Consider the following 15,739-nt stretch of genomic DNA (forward strand, 5'->3'; position numbering starts at 1 on the left):
GAAGTCCTTTATTAACTATGGACGGGTTGCAGGACTGGCTATGTCTGCAAACTGGGAAAAGGAGTGTACTCCGTTCTCCCTGCCCCAGGATAGCCCCCCACCGTCAAGATGATTTACTCCAACTTTGTGTGAGGCAGGGGGATTTCACCCTGTGTACCTCTTTGTCCTGACCTTACCTAAGTTGCATTACACTTTCGGAAGCATTAGAGGAGCACACCACCTTGAGGGACAAAATCAGCGGCGGCTCCAGGCACCAGCGCTTCAAGCGCGTGCCTGGGGCGGCAAGCAGTGGGGGGATCCCGGCGGTCCCTGCAAGGGCGGCAGTCAGGCAGCCTTCGGCGGCTTGCCTGCAGGAGGTCTGCCAGTCCCGCAGATTCGGCGGCAATTCAGCAGCGGGTACGCTGAATCTGCAGGACTGGCAGACTTCCCGCAGGCACACCACCGAAGGCTGCCCGACTGCCGTGCTTGGGGTGGCAAAAAAGCTAGAGCCGCCACTGGACAAAATACCTGTGTAGGCCTGACCCTGCCAGACCTCAAACCACACAGTACTTCAGGGGGAGTTTTTGCTTGAGTAAGGTCTGCAAGACAAGGCCCTCTCTCATTTGTATTCAGACTGCTGTGCTGAATGTTTTATGTCTTTTTGAGGAAGGCCCTTTGCGGTAGAAATATTGACCTTTTCCTCTTCGCCTGCAATAAAGAGAAAGTGACTCTATCTTAATGAGTCTGAGCACTTAATTAATGGTAGTTTAAAGACACAGCCTTGGTGGTTCACTGCTCAGGCAGGAACTCTTGAAAGAGACTATGCCTTAAAGGAAAAGAAACAGCAAGTCATTCTGTGTAACCCTTTCACCGGGGGAAGCAACCAGGTGTAGCAAGGGGCTGGCATTGCCCGGCACTCTTCAGAGCATTACTAGCCTAGAGACATTCCTGCTCTCAGGAGACCTCACGGTGCTACCCAGCCCAACCATTGCTCAACTGAGTGTGGGTGGCACCCAGCATCCTCTCACACTTGGCATGTGACCGGAGTCCCTATTGCTGAATTTGTAGCCATGTGAACACAGAACTTTCTTCTGCCCTTTTACAGAGACGGCATAAGAAAGAATCCAGAGTTCTGTCCTGCATGAAGCAGCCTCTGTAGCTGATGCATCAAATACCCAGCGCTTCCTTAGATGGACAGTCACCACCAAGGGTACTCTCCCTTCCATCTGGAGGGTTTCCACCTGTGAAGCAGCTGCAGAATGCTGACCCTTGCCTGGCTGAGCTCACAGCTGGAACGGACAGCAAAGAAGAAAGGGTGTGTTCCTGTGGAGGATCCACCCCACTTCATAATGCTAGTGACTGTGGCTGGGAGAACGGGTTTCACACCACACACCTGATCTCCAATTCTGGAGCCCACTGTGATGCTTTTCAGGGCACCCAGGGCTGAGAATCACCCCGCTGCCACCTGCCTCCATTGTGAGGGAGTCTTACGGGTGTCAGCTGGGTGTTAACTCCCTAATACAACCAGCCTGTCAGGTACTCGAGCACTGTCCTATGGGCTACACCAGCCCCACCTTTGCCCTGACAATAGATGCTCCCAGCCCCTGTGGGAGTCCTCCTATGGTGTCCTCCTGTGGTGTCCAGCACCTGATCACTGGATAACCACAGAAATCCCAGATCCTCTGCTCACAAAGGAATAGTGTATCCCAGCTTACCCGTTTTACCTTAGCCCACCATGCCTGCACCACACACAACACTTGAGCTCAGTCATGGTAATATAGACTTAAGAAAGACAAGAGATTCAAATAGAAACCAGTGCGAGTGATGGGAAAAAAATGGCTAAGTACAAAACAAAATCATAAAACGTGAACTAGGGCTTACACATATTAATAGTTACCTTTCCTAGCCAAAAGAGCAGATTCTCACCTGCAAGTACAGCCTTTTCCAGTGTTTGCTAGCCGCAAGGAGACAGACCCCAGTCTTTCCTCCTCAGTGAATGGATCCAGAGTGTCTTTCTCCACCTTGTGATATACTGAATCAGTCTTTTGTCTTTATTCCCCAACAGGATGCGCCCCTCACTGTCCTATCATTCCTTTTCACTTCCAGATAGTTTCAATGTTTATAGTTTGTCCTTGATGGTTTTCCACTGACTTTTCTGGGGAGTTGGTGCACTGAGCAATACATTACGTAGCCAGTTAGTGGTGACAACTTCCTGCCACCTGAATGAGCCAACACCGAGATATACGATTCCCTGCTGACTAACTTTTACTCCAAGACCATAAGGGCATAATTTTCCATATAGTTACATTAGTCCTTAAATATGACCCTACACACATCTTGCCATGGCTATGAGTATCGATAAGATACAAGCTTTCAGTAGAGACCTCACATGCTACCCTTTATGGAATACTACTACGAAAGTGGTATATCAGGAGTAGTGAGTTTATCAGGTCTGAGACAGGAATTGCTTGTTAAGAACTTCGAGTCCTTTGCCAGTTAGCACCAGTCAGTCTCTGTGTGACACCCTCTCCCTACAACCTCAACACAGCCTAGAAGGGGGAAGTCCACCTCAAACTACCAGCAACAAATAAAGGCTGAAGAGAGCAGCTACTGGTATGTTTTCATTCACATGATGTAACTATTTTGCATAGTTCAAGACAGACTCTCATTTAGGGACTGCAACACTGGTAAAGCTGGATGAATACTACAGCAGGTTGAAAATCTTCCACTGGAACTGGTTTTTGAAAGAAGATTGAATTTTCAATCGCAAAAGGAGTGTTTCCATGGAAAAGGTTGAGTTTTCATTATTTAAAAAAAAAAAAAATCTCCCAAACACAAAAAATATTATTTGGAAATGCTGCCATGATGCCTCAGGGAGTTGCTGGTTTGGGGGAACCAGGTCACCAGTCAGATGACATTTCTCACCAGGCACAGCAGCAGCATTTCCAAATATATTTGTTAGGATTTTGGTACAAATACCTTTGAGGAAAAATGAAAGGTGCTCCTGGACAATTCATCAACAGGAAAACAAAGCGAATTTCACTGAATAAATTATTTACTACTAATTATTCATTAACTGGTGTTTTGGTGTCAGGAGTCCCTTTAGCTCAGTGTTTCTCAATGAACGGTCCCTGGACCAGTGCTGGTCCCTGTGATCTCCCTGACACTGTTTAGAAAGGCAGGAAGCTGGTCCTGGGTAACATTGCTGTAGCTTACATTCTTCTTCTGCTCCTATGGTGTGTTTAAATAAAAGAGTTTCAGACATTACTGAAAATTCATCTGATTCAACTGGAAACTTTCTTTTAATTAGAAATTAAGTGCATTTGAAGGATTGTTCTGCAGGATTAGGATCATTTAAGTGGCTCTGGCCAATAGATTGCTCAAATTTACCCTGTAACTATACCAAGTACTGATTTTTTTTGCCCCAGATCCCTAAGTGGCCCTCTCAAGAATAGAACTCACAACCCTGGGTTTAGTAGGCCAATGCTCAAACCACTGAGCTATCCCTCCCCCTAGCAGATATGTGATGGCTACCAAAATATGCAACATTTCTTATTAAATTCTTCATTATGTTCAGCAATACATGACTGCCAGTGATTTCTTCAAGTACCTGCCACATGAAGATGTGATAGCAAATAAAAAGAAAGAAAGAACGAACCACAAAATGATTAGACTGTAGGGAAACAAATTTATGAGCCATAAAGCACCCTCGGGTCCTGTTATAAGCCCCTTTTGCAAAGATTCACCAAATTAAGTAGTGGAGCTGGGTTGAACAAAATTGGAGGAAGGGTCAAGTACAGTAACTAAGGCAAACAGAGAGATCTCTGGCACTTTACCCATCTTCCACGGAATTGAAAGATTGCTGATACAGTCTTAGGTATCTATATGAATCAGGCTAATAACTGAGATTCTAACTTGGCCCAGAGGAAAATTCAGAATGAAACACAGATAGGTCGTTGTGCATCAACAGGACATATCTTGAATAATTTCACCCTCCATCTTCTGAGCGTGTCAGCCAGGCGAGACAGTTGTCTTTCCAAATATTCCTCACTGTCTTCCTCATTCTGCCCTAGTTGCTGCAGGTTTAACAGACACATCACACCATGGAAGAGGCAGTAACCAGAGAGCCATCTTTAGCCATGCCCTCCTTCATCTGAGCAATTGTTCTGGAGTTAATCCACATCTCTCCCACTGTAGCCAATATATTTAATGGGAGTCAGCAACTTGTTGCATACATGCGCTTTTGGCAACACCCCTCCATTAGTCAGAGTATTAACTGACCTTGTGCATTAGTACTTGGATTTGCTGTTGCTGACTGTGTATTTTTTTCTTTTTGCATGTCTCCTATTGGGCACAGAGTTGGCTCTCCTTACATTTCAATACTAGATCCAGCTGCAAAGAACTTGGAAGGACCCAAAAAGTCTCAGTACAGCAACAGAAAATATATTCGGCGCATTAACAGGCATATCAGGAGTGTCTGATTGGCTCTTCTAATAGTGTGCCAGATTCTAGGACCCTGCATAGGAATGCAGAGGTCTTCTTTTTAATTACCAAAACCTCAAGTGTATAAAGATAAACTAGAATTAGAGCTCACTTATGTTGGCAGGTGGATCTTGTTATAGCTCCAAACAGGCTATAAGAGAATTTGGGGGTCTCTAGAGCAGAGGGAAATAATGTCTGGGATAGAGGAGGTCTTACTCTCATAATTGACCCATAACCTCTGGCTGTGTTACTGAAATCCTCAAATTGTGAAAAAAAAATAGGGTTTCTAACCTGAGAGAAATTCCTTCCTGACCCCAAATATGGCAATCTGTTGGACCCTGAGCATGTGGGCAAGACCTATCAACTAGACACCTGGGAAAGAATTCTCGGTAGTAACTTGGAGACCTCTCCTTCTAGTGTCCCATCAAGTAGTAAAGGCAGGGCCAGCTTTAGGAAGTGTGGGGCCCGATTTGAATAGTTTCGACGGGGCCCCGGCAGGGATAACGCACCCGGTGGCGCTCTGGGTCTTCCGCAGCACTGAGGACTCGCTGCCGAAATGCCGCTGAAGACCCAGAGCGAATGAAGGACCCGCTGCCGAAGTGCCGCCGAAGACCCAGAGCGAGTGAAGGACTCGCCACCAAAGTGCCGCCAAAGACCCAGAGCGAGTGAAGGACTCGCCACCAAAGTGCCGCCAAAGACCCAGAGCGAGTGAAGGACCCGCCGCCGAAGTGCCGCCGAAGACCCAGAGCACCGCCGGGTGAGTAAAAATTAAAAAGGCACCTAAGTTAGGTGCTCTTCTTTAGGGCACGGGGCCCTCTTAGGCGCGGGGCCCGATTCGGGGTAAAGGCCTGTGCTTTTAGGTTTTGATCCAATGCTTATGCCAGCAAAAAAAATTTCCACGGGAAAAACTCCTTTTTCCAACCTTCTCTAGTCTCAGCCTGTCTGCTGGGCCCTGGGGATTGTTTCCTCCAAGTCTGGCTTGCAGTGCACTCTGGGATGTCTCCATCCAAGTAAGCTTCAGAGTGTGAGAAATTTCAGTGAAGTCAAGGGTCCTACAAAAATTAAGTGTTGGCCTCTAAAGTGGGATTGGAAGCATGGACTACTGGAAACGTATGAGTAGAAAAGAAGACGGAATAGACATAGTTGCTAAGGGTACAGAAAAGAGAGAAAAATTATTTGAGGGTGGCAGAAAATGCCTTATAGTGAGAGAGAAAGAGCTCGATCGGTTTAGCTTATAAAAAAGAAGATTGGAAAGTGACTTGATTACAGTGTATCTGTACCTTCATAGGGAGAAAATACCAGGTAGTAAAGAACTCTCTAATCTTGCAGAAAACTAAAGGTTGAAAACTGAAGCCAGGCTAATTCAAATAAGAAATGGGGCACAAATCTTTAATAGTCAGGGTCATTAACCACTGGAATAAACTACCAAAGGAAGTGGTGGATTCCCTGTCTCTTGATGTCTGAAAATCAAGACTGGATGCCTTTCTGGAAGATATTCTTTAGCCAGACTCAAATTATTGGGCTCAATAGAGGGGTAACTGAGTTAAATTTAATGGCTGAAATTATAAAGGTGGTCACACTAAAACTTTGACTACACATGGAAGAAAAATCCATGGCTGCCCCATGTCAACTGACCCAGGCTTGCATGGCTTCGGCTGCGGGGCTGTTTCATTGCTGTGTAGACCCTCCCACACACCTCACAGTGTCCTAGAGCCCAGAATTCTACCCAGCAAGGCAACAGTCCCGCAGCCTGAGCCCTGCAGGCCAGCCATGGGTTTTTCTTCGCTGTGTGGACATACCGTAAGTGACCTAGTGCTCTCTTCTGGTCTTAAACTCTATGAATCTATGAAGATACCATACCTATTAACACAGTATAAATGCCCAGGTCAGAACATCTGCTATGAAAGAACTTAAATGTTATACTGTGTGTTTACTTAGAATCATAGAATATCAGGGTTGGAAGGGACCTCAGGAAGTCATCTAGTCCAACTCCCTGCTCAAAGCAGGACCAATCCCCAGACAGAGTTTTGCCTCAGATCCCTAAATAGCCCTGTCAAGGATTGAACTCACAACCCTGGGTTTAGCAGGCCAATGCGCAAACCACTGAGCTATCCCTCCCCCAAAACAGGTTACCCTGCTAATGAATGATGATGCCAGCAGAGATCTCTCTGAATCCATGCCCAGCAATTACTTACTGTTTTCCCCCTTATCGGCATGCAGTGGTAGTCATCACTGTTTCTCTTTCCTCTCATCTAGCAATCAGCAATTTCCCCCTCACCAACAGAACACTTGGTATACAGAGAACTGAACAAAATCAACAGCGATAATGTCTCAGTGAACAAATGGGGCCATCAAAGGTCACCAGTGCAATAGAGTCTTCGCACTATCCTCTTTGTTTGTTCAACACCCTTATGCCAGCAAGCACTCTGAGGATCTTTACTGTTAAGTCCAAAAAATCTGAGATCTGTCTCTTTCTGGAGTAATTTATCTCACTTTTTTGGCCCATGCAGAGCTCATTGAAGGATCAGGACCTAGAGAAAGGGTAGCATGTTGACACAATTAGATGATACAGAACCAATTGACAACATGGAATAAGAAGATTGTTATTAGCAGTAAGAAAAAATGATATTTCAAAGATTTTCCTAAGAGAACATCAAAGTAGCAAGGAAATGTCACTTGTGCATCTTTAAGTCTCCGATTATACATTTGTACATCTTCTCTTAATCTGTTTAAAGACCTTGTCTTCCATTGATAACAGAGGATATGGCTGTTGTGGGTTTGTTTATCACAAGTATTGTAAGGACTCTTTTCCCCAGCATGTTTTAGTTCATTTTCCTATGTCCCATTGCCTTCATTTCAAACAGTTATAGCAGAGCTGAAGAAATGAATTCAAAGCATTCCCTATCTGCAGTATAGTATACTGAACAAAAAACCTCAATTTGAAAAAACATATATACACAAGTTATTATTCATAATAGACTGAACATATCATAGCTGAGTAATAATAAATGGAAATATATCAATAATGAAGAATTTTTACAACAGATTTAACAAAACAACATGGCATTACAAATAGCCTCAGGGTTGATTGGGTATTGTTAGTAGAGTGCCAAAACATTTAATTTTAATAATGGGACAATTAATTACTTCAGTGAATATTCTGAATTAATTACTCTAGTGATATTCACCACACCCTTTCCTGAAAGGAAGCTATTGGGCAGCTTGCATGGTTTCAGTTCTAAAAGCGACGGCAGGTAACTCTTACTGAAGTTGTCTAGACGTTATGGTAATTGGGGGCCATGCAAATATCATGCATGAAAGTAGTAGAACAGGGGAGGAAATTATAAAAGTGAAATAACTAGAGGTGAAATGTGATACAAAATTCAAATGCAGATCTAAGTTTCAAAGTCATGGGGCGTTGGGATCTAGGCTTTTGGTTGAGTACATTGTAGAGAAAGTGGCCAGTCCTTAAATTAGGGTGTAGGTGTAGACTTCCAAAGTCCAAGATTCATCAGACCAGGATATTTGACCTAGGCTTATATTCAATAGCAACACTTTTCCAAAATTGTACGGCTAGTTATTATTACAGGAGATCTTGCAGATGCATTAAGAGGGTGCTTTCAGATTATGGTACGCAGAGGATTTTAAAACATTAATATTAGATTTTTTACACCACTATCTAAGGTTGTCATAATGTCCACCCAAAGGAAAAGAGCTAAGGACTACCAGTCCATCTGTGGCATTTATATATAACACCAGTTACCATAGTACCGAAGCACTGAGCAGGTTAAGGGGAAGAATATATATTTAGGTTTTGATCGTACAATGAACTCTGCATGGCATGGAGAAGATTTCAGGATTAATGCCTATGGCCCCAGTTCAGCAAAGCAATTCCATAGAAGTCAATAGGATTTATGCATTTAGTACCCAATTCAACAACATGCTTAAGTACATGCTTAAGTCCTACTGATTTCAATCAGACTACAGCACTTGCATAAGTGCTTTGTTGAATCAGGGCCTAAAAGCATAAGTGATAATTATGGGATAATCAGACTCCATAGTAAAGTGCTAAAATTCTTTAGAAATTATGCAGTTCTTTCCTCTCAGGGTACTGGTCTTTGGAAGATTGTCACAAAGCTGTCCTAAGATTTTGAAATGATAATTTCCTGCTGAAGCATAGTGTTTAGCTCTTTGGATGGCCAAATTACAGGATTCTTATTTTTATTCAGTATTTATTTGAAGGAAATGTACAAGGGAGAAGTCTGATGCTGGCAGTGCTTTAAACCTGCTGGTGCTCCGTAAACAAGTTAGCTCCAGAGAGATTTTCATGTCGCTTCTTGAAATATAAAAAGAATCACTGAGACTGAATAATTGAAAACAGTTATGTAGACTTCATTTCGTTGTTTTTCCTGGGCTTAACTCTGTGCTTTCTTGCTCATAATTGTATACTTAGCAGGGTCAATTAACTATTTGGAATCTCATTTACATAACAGTTGACATGTTGATAATGCTTCAGAATAGATTATTGCCCTGGAGGATATCATACTATGCAGAAAACTAATATGAAAGAAGGCATTTCTCTTAAATTACAGTTTTTAGAAGGAGACAAAACAGAATATGAAAGATCAAGGAATTCTATAAAATGGGACAATGTGTATCAACACACACACATCAATCTGACATTTTTATAGCATCGTTCATCTAGATAGCTCCCCAAATGCTTCAGCAAGCTAACAAACTCACTGTACAAGGCCTGGTCCTTCCAATACACACTCACAGAAGCAAACCTTACCCACATGCTGCCATCATTACTGACGTCAATGGCAAAACGCCAATTAACTTAAATGGGAGAGATTGTGCCCATTAGCTGTCCTGAACTGAAGTCAACGGAATGATTTGCATGAACAAGAACTAGTTACCTTAGTAAGGCTTCGTAAGACTAGGCAGTCATTTAAAAGTGCTCATCAAGTCTATATGACAGTTTAAAGGCCCCAACCCTGCCAACAAAAAAACATGGGCAAAAGCTCACTGACTTGAAAAAGTTTCAGTACAGGCATAAAGGTCCATCCTCGCAGCATCCTACTGACTTAGTCCCATTGACCGCAATGAGAGTCTCACCACAGTGATCCCTTTGCACGATTAGGGCCATGGGCAGGAAGTGAAGACAAATTAAATACACTATACAATTGTTTCCATATCTAGGTGGAATTCAGGTCAGAATGTAATGACCTGAACTGGATTTTGGCCAGGATACCAAGGGCATCATATCACTCAACTGTCCTTCATTTCAAGGAACGTCATTCATCTTAGTCCCATAGTTATCTACATTTCAAACAGACCTATTGTCCCTCTCATTCTTATTGCTGAAAGCAACTGATTAAAAAAGTGATCATTAAGTGAGGTGATGACAAAGTTGCGTACACCAAAGAAGTGGATCCCAAGATACTTTGAGTATTTTGAATGAATACTTTTTGTGCGGGCACACGCCACACACTGTGACCCACATTTTTTGATGTTGAGGGGAATGGCCCTCCTTAATCTTGTAAAAAATACCACGGGATCCTTAATGACCATAAGTGATCACATCTTCTGTTTCGGCCTGACCTGAAAGATAGAGAATCAGATTATCTGAATTACATCTGTGAAAATCTGGAGCCACTCCACTGTATGAGTGCCCTCAAATATCAAGGTGAAAGCGCTTAGTGAGGCAGAGATATTAAATCAGAGGCTGGCCCAGCACCACCACCAACACAATACTCCTTAACACCACACTGGGGCATTGGTTAACTCCTGGCTCAGAGGAGAAGCGTAACAACTACTAAATCACCAACTCTGTGCCCTGGAACATCTCAGTGCTCCTTGGAGGTTTCTCACTTATGCTGATAGGATCACAGCACAAAGTGATATGGCTGCAGGCAACGAATGACATGAATCCTAAACCTCAGATCCAGACTAAATAGTACTGTCACTTATTATGAAAAGGGGAGATATGCTGTGCCTATACTACAGCCATGAGACCAGGCTTACCGACAGTATGCAGTGTGCAGATGTTTAAGATTTTCTTTTATTATGCTGTAATAAGGCATGTACAACTATGCCCACAAAGAGTGCATAAACAGAAATTAAGTTGAGCGAATGAAAGGGCAGTTTTAAAACCACCTCATTATTTCTATACATTTTTCATGTCATACTCCTGGACTTCGGGTTCAGAAGACTAAATCCACAGTGTGATTTTGATTACCATGGTTTAGTGTCTTTATTCGAAATCACATTTTAATCCTTTAAGCCTTTTAGCAAAGCAGGATGCATTTAATTATAAGTAATAATGTAAAGTGGAGTTCTTCTATTGCATCACATTAACAATAATCCAAGTCCTGTTACATAATAGCCTGTGTTTTCTACAGTTTCTTGCTTACAGCTTAGAGCACAAAGTCAAATTCACAGATGCAAAGTATAATCAGCGGGTATCTGCCTTCAGAAAGTCAGTCTATAGATATCAGTTCCTCCAGTTAATATCCCAGCTAAGTACATTTTATTGTACTGCTTCCTATATAAAATGGACTTGATATTATTTATAATATCCATACAATAATTGCTTTAGTTGCCAGAACCCAATCCCACTGAATAAAACAAACATTCTAAAAGACATTCCACAATCCCAGGATATATTAAAAGAGTTCCCATTTTCTTTTGTATCTATTAACAGATTTTGTCAGCCACATTTCATGCTGACTCAATAATGTTATGTGTGCAGAAATTGGCTAAAATGATGCACACTAGCATTGCTAATGCAAACAATTTTTACAGAGGCATTATTTTTTTCAATTTACAAATCATTATTGAAGATTAAACCTGAATACTAACTAGGTGCTGTTATCTTGCCACTCGTTAAGCAATGTTTCATCTGCCTTACCAGTTAGATCAGTTTGGGGTGGAGGGAGGAAGGTTTTTTGGAGACTGGATTAGAAGCAGAGGACCAGCCATTGAAATGTATTTGGACTGGGTTTGCATTGGTTTTGTTGATGTAAAGTCTAGAAGAAGTGGCCACGGGAGTGTGTATATGCATGCACATATATATATATATACACACACACACACACACACAAACACATAAAATGATCTCCCGTAGATAAGATGCATCAGCATAATCCTGAACCACATTATGGTTGGACAAAGACTGCATGATGTTGAAGTGTGTTACGGGGAGAGGGAGAGAGAAAGAGAGAGATGATAACTTTGCCTTGTATAATATGAGAGAAAGGGGTAAAACAGAATTCTGTATAAAAATAAGGTTTGAATAGACAACTAGAACCTTTAACAGAATACAATTTTTGCCGTGTAAGTTTAGGCCAAAAATTCCATAATACATATAGTTTCTATAAAGCCCTGCACTATAATGTAATTCATCAGCATGAAGAAGCATACTTTATTATGAACTTTCTTCTTGCACTACTGAAATTAATGGGGGGCTGTCAGTCACACCCAGGCTGGGTCACACATGAAGTCAAATGCAGGACGCATACTCAGCACCTTGCAAGACAGAGATCACCCTGAGAGGTCTAATCCTGCAGTCCTTACTGCAAGTGGATATTCTGCATGAGGAAAATCTGGCCCACATGTACCATCATCCAGATCCACGTACAGTGTGGTTTGAATTTTTCCTTGACTTACACCCCATGCTACCTCACTGATGTCAGGGCAGATTTGGCTCAGGAGGTGCAATGCATATGCCAAGGAAAAGAGTACAGGATCTAGAATAAGATAGAAAACTTGACTAGGGGTAAATCTGTCACATCAAAGCTTCTCCTCACACATACGAGGTAATAAAAAGTTTCCTGCAATAAATAAATAAACTTTCACAGAAATACCATAACATAAAACAGCTGGGACAATCTTTCTAAAATGAAAACTTTCAGGGTGCTCACCTGGTGGAATTTATATTCCAAGCAACCAGTATATCTTAAATGTAGAACTTCCATTGGTTATTGTATGAGACTGGAACAGTGAATTATTTCAAGTCAAGGAAGCTTACATCAGCATTAATTCAAAGTAAAAGCATAGCCAATGTGACCTAAACATTATCCCTGCAATGAAAGGCTCATTACAAAACAATATGGGGGAGGGAGGACTAGAGAGACTTTTATTTGCACTAAGACATCACATATATGTGATCTAATTGCAGATAATTGCTTAGATGGTTCTTTTGGACTTAAAACGAAGTGTCATTTTGATGTCAGCCACCTACATGATGTAAGCAACGTAGTCAATCAAATCCATAACCAATCACATCCAGTGCATCTGCTTTACAGCAAAACAGAGAAATCCCATTTCCAATTACATTAGGAGTTTTTTTAATAGCCCGATAAACACAATAAATATAATGTGGCACGTTCCCTCTTTTTAATACATATATATCAGGGGTTCTCAAACAGGGGGTTGTGAGGTTATTACGTGGGGGAGGTCGCGAGTTGTCAGCCTCCACCCCCAAACCCCTCTTTACCTCCAGCATTTATAATAGTGTTAACTATTAAAAAATGTGTTTTTAATTTATATGGGGGGGTCGCACTCAGAGGCTTGCTGTGTGAAAGGAGTCACCAATACAAAAGTTTGAGAGCCACTGATATGTATAGATAATATTGATCTAAATCATTTAGACCAATGATAACTTGGACAGCTGTTTCCACAATGGATCAAATTCTACTATAGTTTTCTCATTGAGGCAGTCAGTATCATTACGAATTTCAAAAGAGTAATGACCATCACCACAATAAAATCCTGAAACACTATGCAGCTAATACTAAGAAAAATGCAGCTTCAACATGCTGGAAAATGTTAGCAGAAACTTCTTTGAATAGCTTATGAGTGCCAGCTGAAATGGTATTATACAGCTTAAGACCTCAGAAAGCAAGAAAGCTAAGAGGGAGGCTTTCTTAAATGTATTCCTTTTGCTCTTTTAGTAGATAAATGAGGATGCAATCACTTCAAATCATCTTTCAGTGATTGAAATTATATTTAAAATAAAACGAACCAATGTGTGTTTGAATACATAAAACCTATTAATACACCTGTGCATATGCGTGGTAGGACCATCACCTTTTGATTACTGCCATTAAGATTAGTGGACATTATGGGCCAAATTCATCCATGGTGTGAATTCACTAACTTCCCTGACTTCCATGGGATAATTTGGAGCTGGATGTTCAAATGGAGGGGAAATTATAGCTCCTTGTTTTCTGATTCTCTCTGTACATCTACTTATACCTACCTACAGAGTGTGTATTACACAGCTACCAAACAACCCTGTACCTTCTTTCTTGGGCCTGGGGGTGTTTGGAAAATACAACAAAACACTAGGGGGATGCTGTTAAACCAGAACTTATGTACCTCTCTGTCTCTTGTGAGAGTGTGCGTGCCCACCCCCAAATCTATCCCCCATCTGGATGCACACAACACTCAGAGCAGATGCAGGTCTGCGTTACTGACTGTTATTGAAAATAATGGGAGTGATAGAAAATGTGCATACACAGAGAAAGGGAGAAATAACGTGCGCAGGGAGAAAGAGAGAAGATGTGTGTACCCCAAGGGGTATGTTTCACAGTGGCTATAAACACAAACACGGTGTATTACAAACACAGAGCGGTAGGAGCGATCTCTGGGGCTGTCTACACACAGCTTCCTGCACCCTGTGGCACAGCTGTAGCCCTTTCACTGCGTTACGCTCAGTGCAGCCTCCTCATGCCCACCTGCAGCGCTGACCTGCCGCCCTCCTCCCCCAGGGGCGCCACGACCTGTTGCTCAACAGCTACATTAAGTCGCTCGGGGGAAGAACAAGCGCTAATTGCGCCCAGCTTGCCCCGGTGCAGGGAGCTGAGCTGGCGCTCCGGCCACGGGCTGCCCCCTCCCCGGGGCTTTGGAGCGGCTCGGGGCTTGCTTAGGATGCGGCGGCCCGTGGGCGCAAGGCGCCCCCCACCCCAGACACGGTGCAAGTTCAAAGCACCGCCCCCCCCCACCCCCGGGTCTGGTACCTGCGCCCCCCGCAAGGCAGGGAACCTGGAGCCACGCTGCGACCTGCCCGCTGTGTCACCGGCCCCGGCTGAGCCCTGCCGCCCTCCCCCCTCTGCTGCTTCCATCCTGGGGGGGCGGGGGGGGGGGATATTCAGCTCAACCTGCTGTCGAGACTCTTGGCGGGGGGCAGCGCATCCAACACTCGCTGGAGGAGACCCCGACAGCCAGGGCTGGACGCTCCCCGCCCCCGCCCTTTAAACCACCAGGTGCAAAATCCTCCAGCCTGCAACCTGCCGACCGGTCCGGGGCCCCCAGGACGAGCCCGCTGTCCGGCAGCGGATGGGAACGGTGAATAGAGTATGGAGCGAGGTAGATTCTATACACACACACACACACACCCCACTCTTCCTTGCAGGGGAAGGTCTTTGCTGAGCCTACCCCGCGCGCTCCTGCGACCCTCCCCACCCCACTCATGGAAGCCAATGCCGGGCAGACCCCGGCGCACGCAGCTGCACCATCCACCCCCCGGCCGCGCTCGGCAGGTTCCGAGGGGGGGTTCCCCTCCCCCCCCCAGTCTTTTCATGCAATAAAACCTCACCCCCGGGCCGGCTAAGCGCGACCATTTCCTTCGCCCTCCCGGGAGCCCGGCCAGAGGAGGGGGCTGGGGCTGGGGCTGGGGGTGCGCCCCAGGCGCTGCACTCACCTTTCCGGCAGGCGCCTCGGCCGCTACACGTTCTCCCCCCGGCTCCCTCTGCCCCCCGCCAGGTCGCTGCTGGCCGGGGGGGGGGGGCGTTGGTGGTTTATGTCTCTCCGCCCAAGCCGAGAAATCTCCGGTCACGCACACCGCGGGTAGGAAACATGCAGCCCCCGCGGCACCCGGCGGCGTTGGCGGGGTTCCGGCGCCCCGGGGCGGGGCGAGGCTGGGGGTCAATCCCCGGCAGGGGGACAGGTGCGCCCCGGGGCCGTCAGGGCTCCCTCTCCCCAGGCAGGGCTCCCGCTACACTCCATGCAGCGGCGGCGGCGGCCGCCTGCCCCCTCGCTGCCTCCAGCAGCCCATGGCGAAGTTACAGCTCGCGGGCTGGGCAACACCCCCCCGGGCACCTCCCGGGGCTCGGCCGCGACGGAGCGCCCAGACCCAGGCAGCGAGCGGCAGCTTCCTCCCCTCCGCGCGAGAAGCTGCCCACGTACAACTCCTGCCCACGGGAGCCGTTTCACATTGGACACCTTGCGCCGGGGCCCTCGGTAACTCTTTCCTCTCCGTGAGGTGAGGCGC

At 44.9% G+C, this 15,739-nt stretch overlaps 1 protein-coding gene across 1 annotated transcript in view; it reads right to left on the reverse strand.

The window, feature by feature from the left end:
* The window catches only part of CALN1 (calneuron 1), a 163,823-nt gene extending 148,375 nt beyond the window's left edge, over positions 1 to 15,448 (reverse strand). Inside the window, exon 1 of the mRNA XM_044994122.1 lies at positions 15,170 to 15,448. The gene's annotated coding sequence lies outside the window, so the exon portion shown is untranslated. The remainder of the gene's footprint in view (positions 1 to 15,169) is intronic.
* Positions 15,449 to 15,739: the final 291 nt, after the last annotated feature.

Source organism: Mauremys mutica, chromosome 19, assembly GCF_020497125.1.
Source record: "Mauremys mutica isolate MM-2020 ecotype Southern chromosome 19, ASM2049712v1, whole genome shotgun sequence".
NCBI lineage: Eukaryota > Metazoa > Chordata > Testudines > Geoemydidae > Mauremys > Mauremys mutica.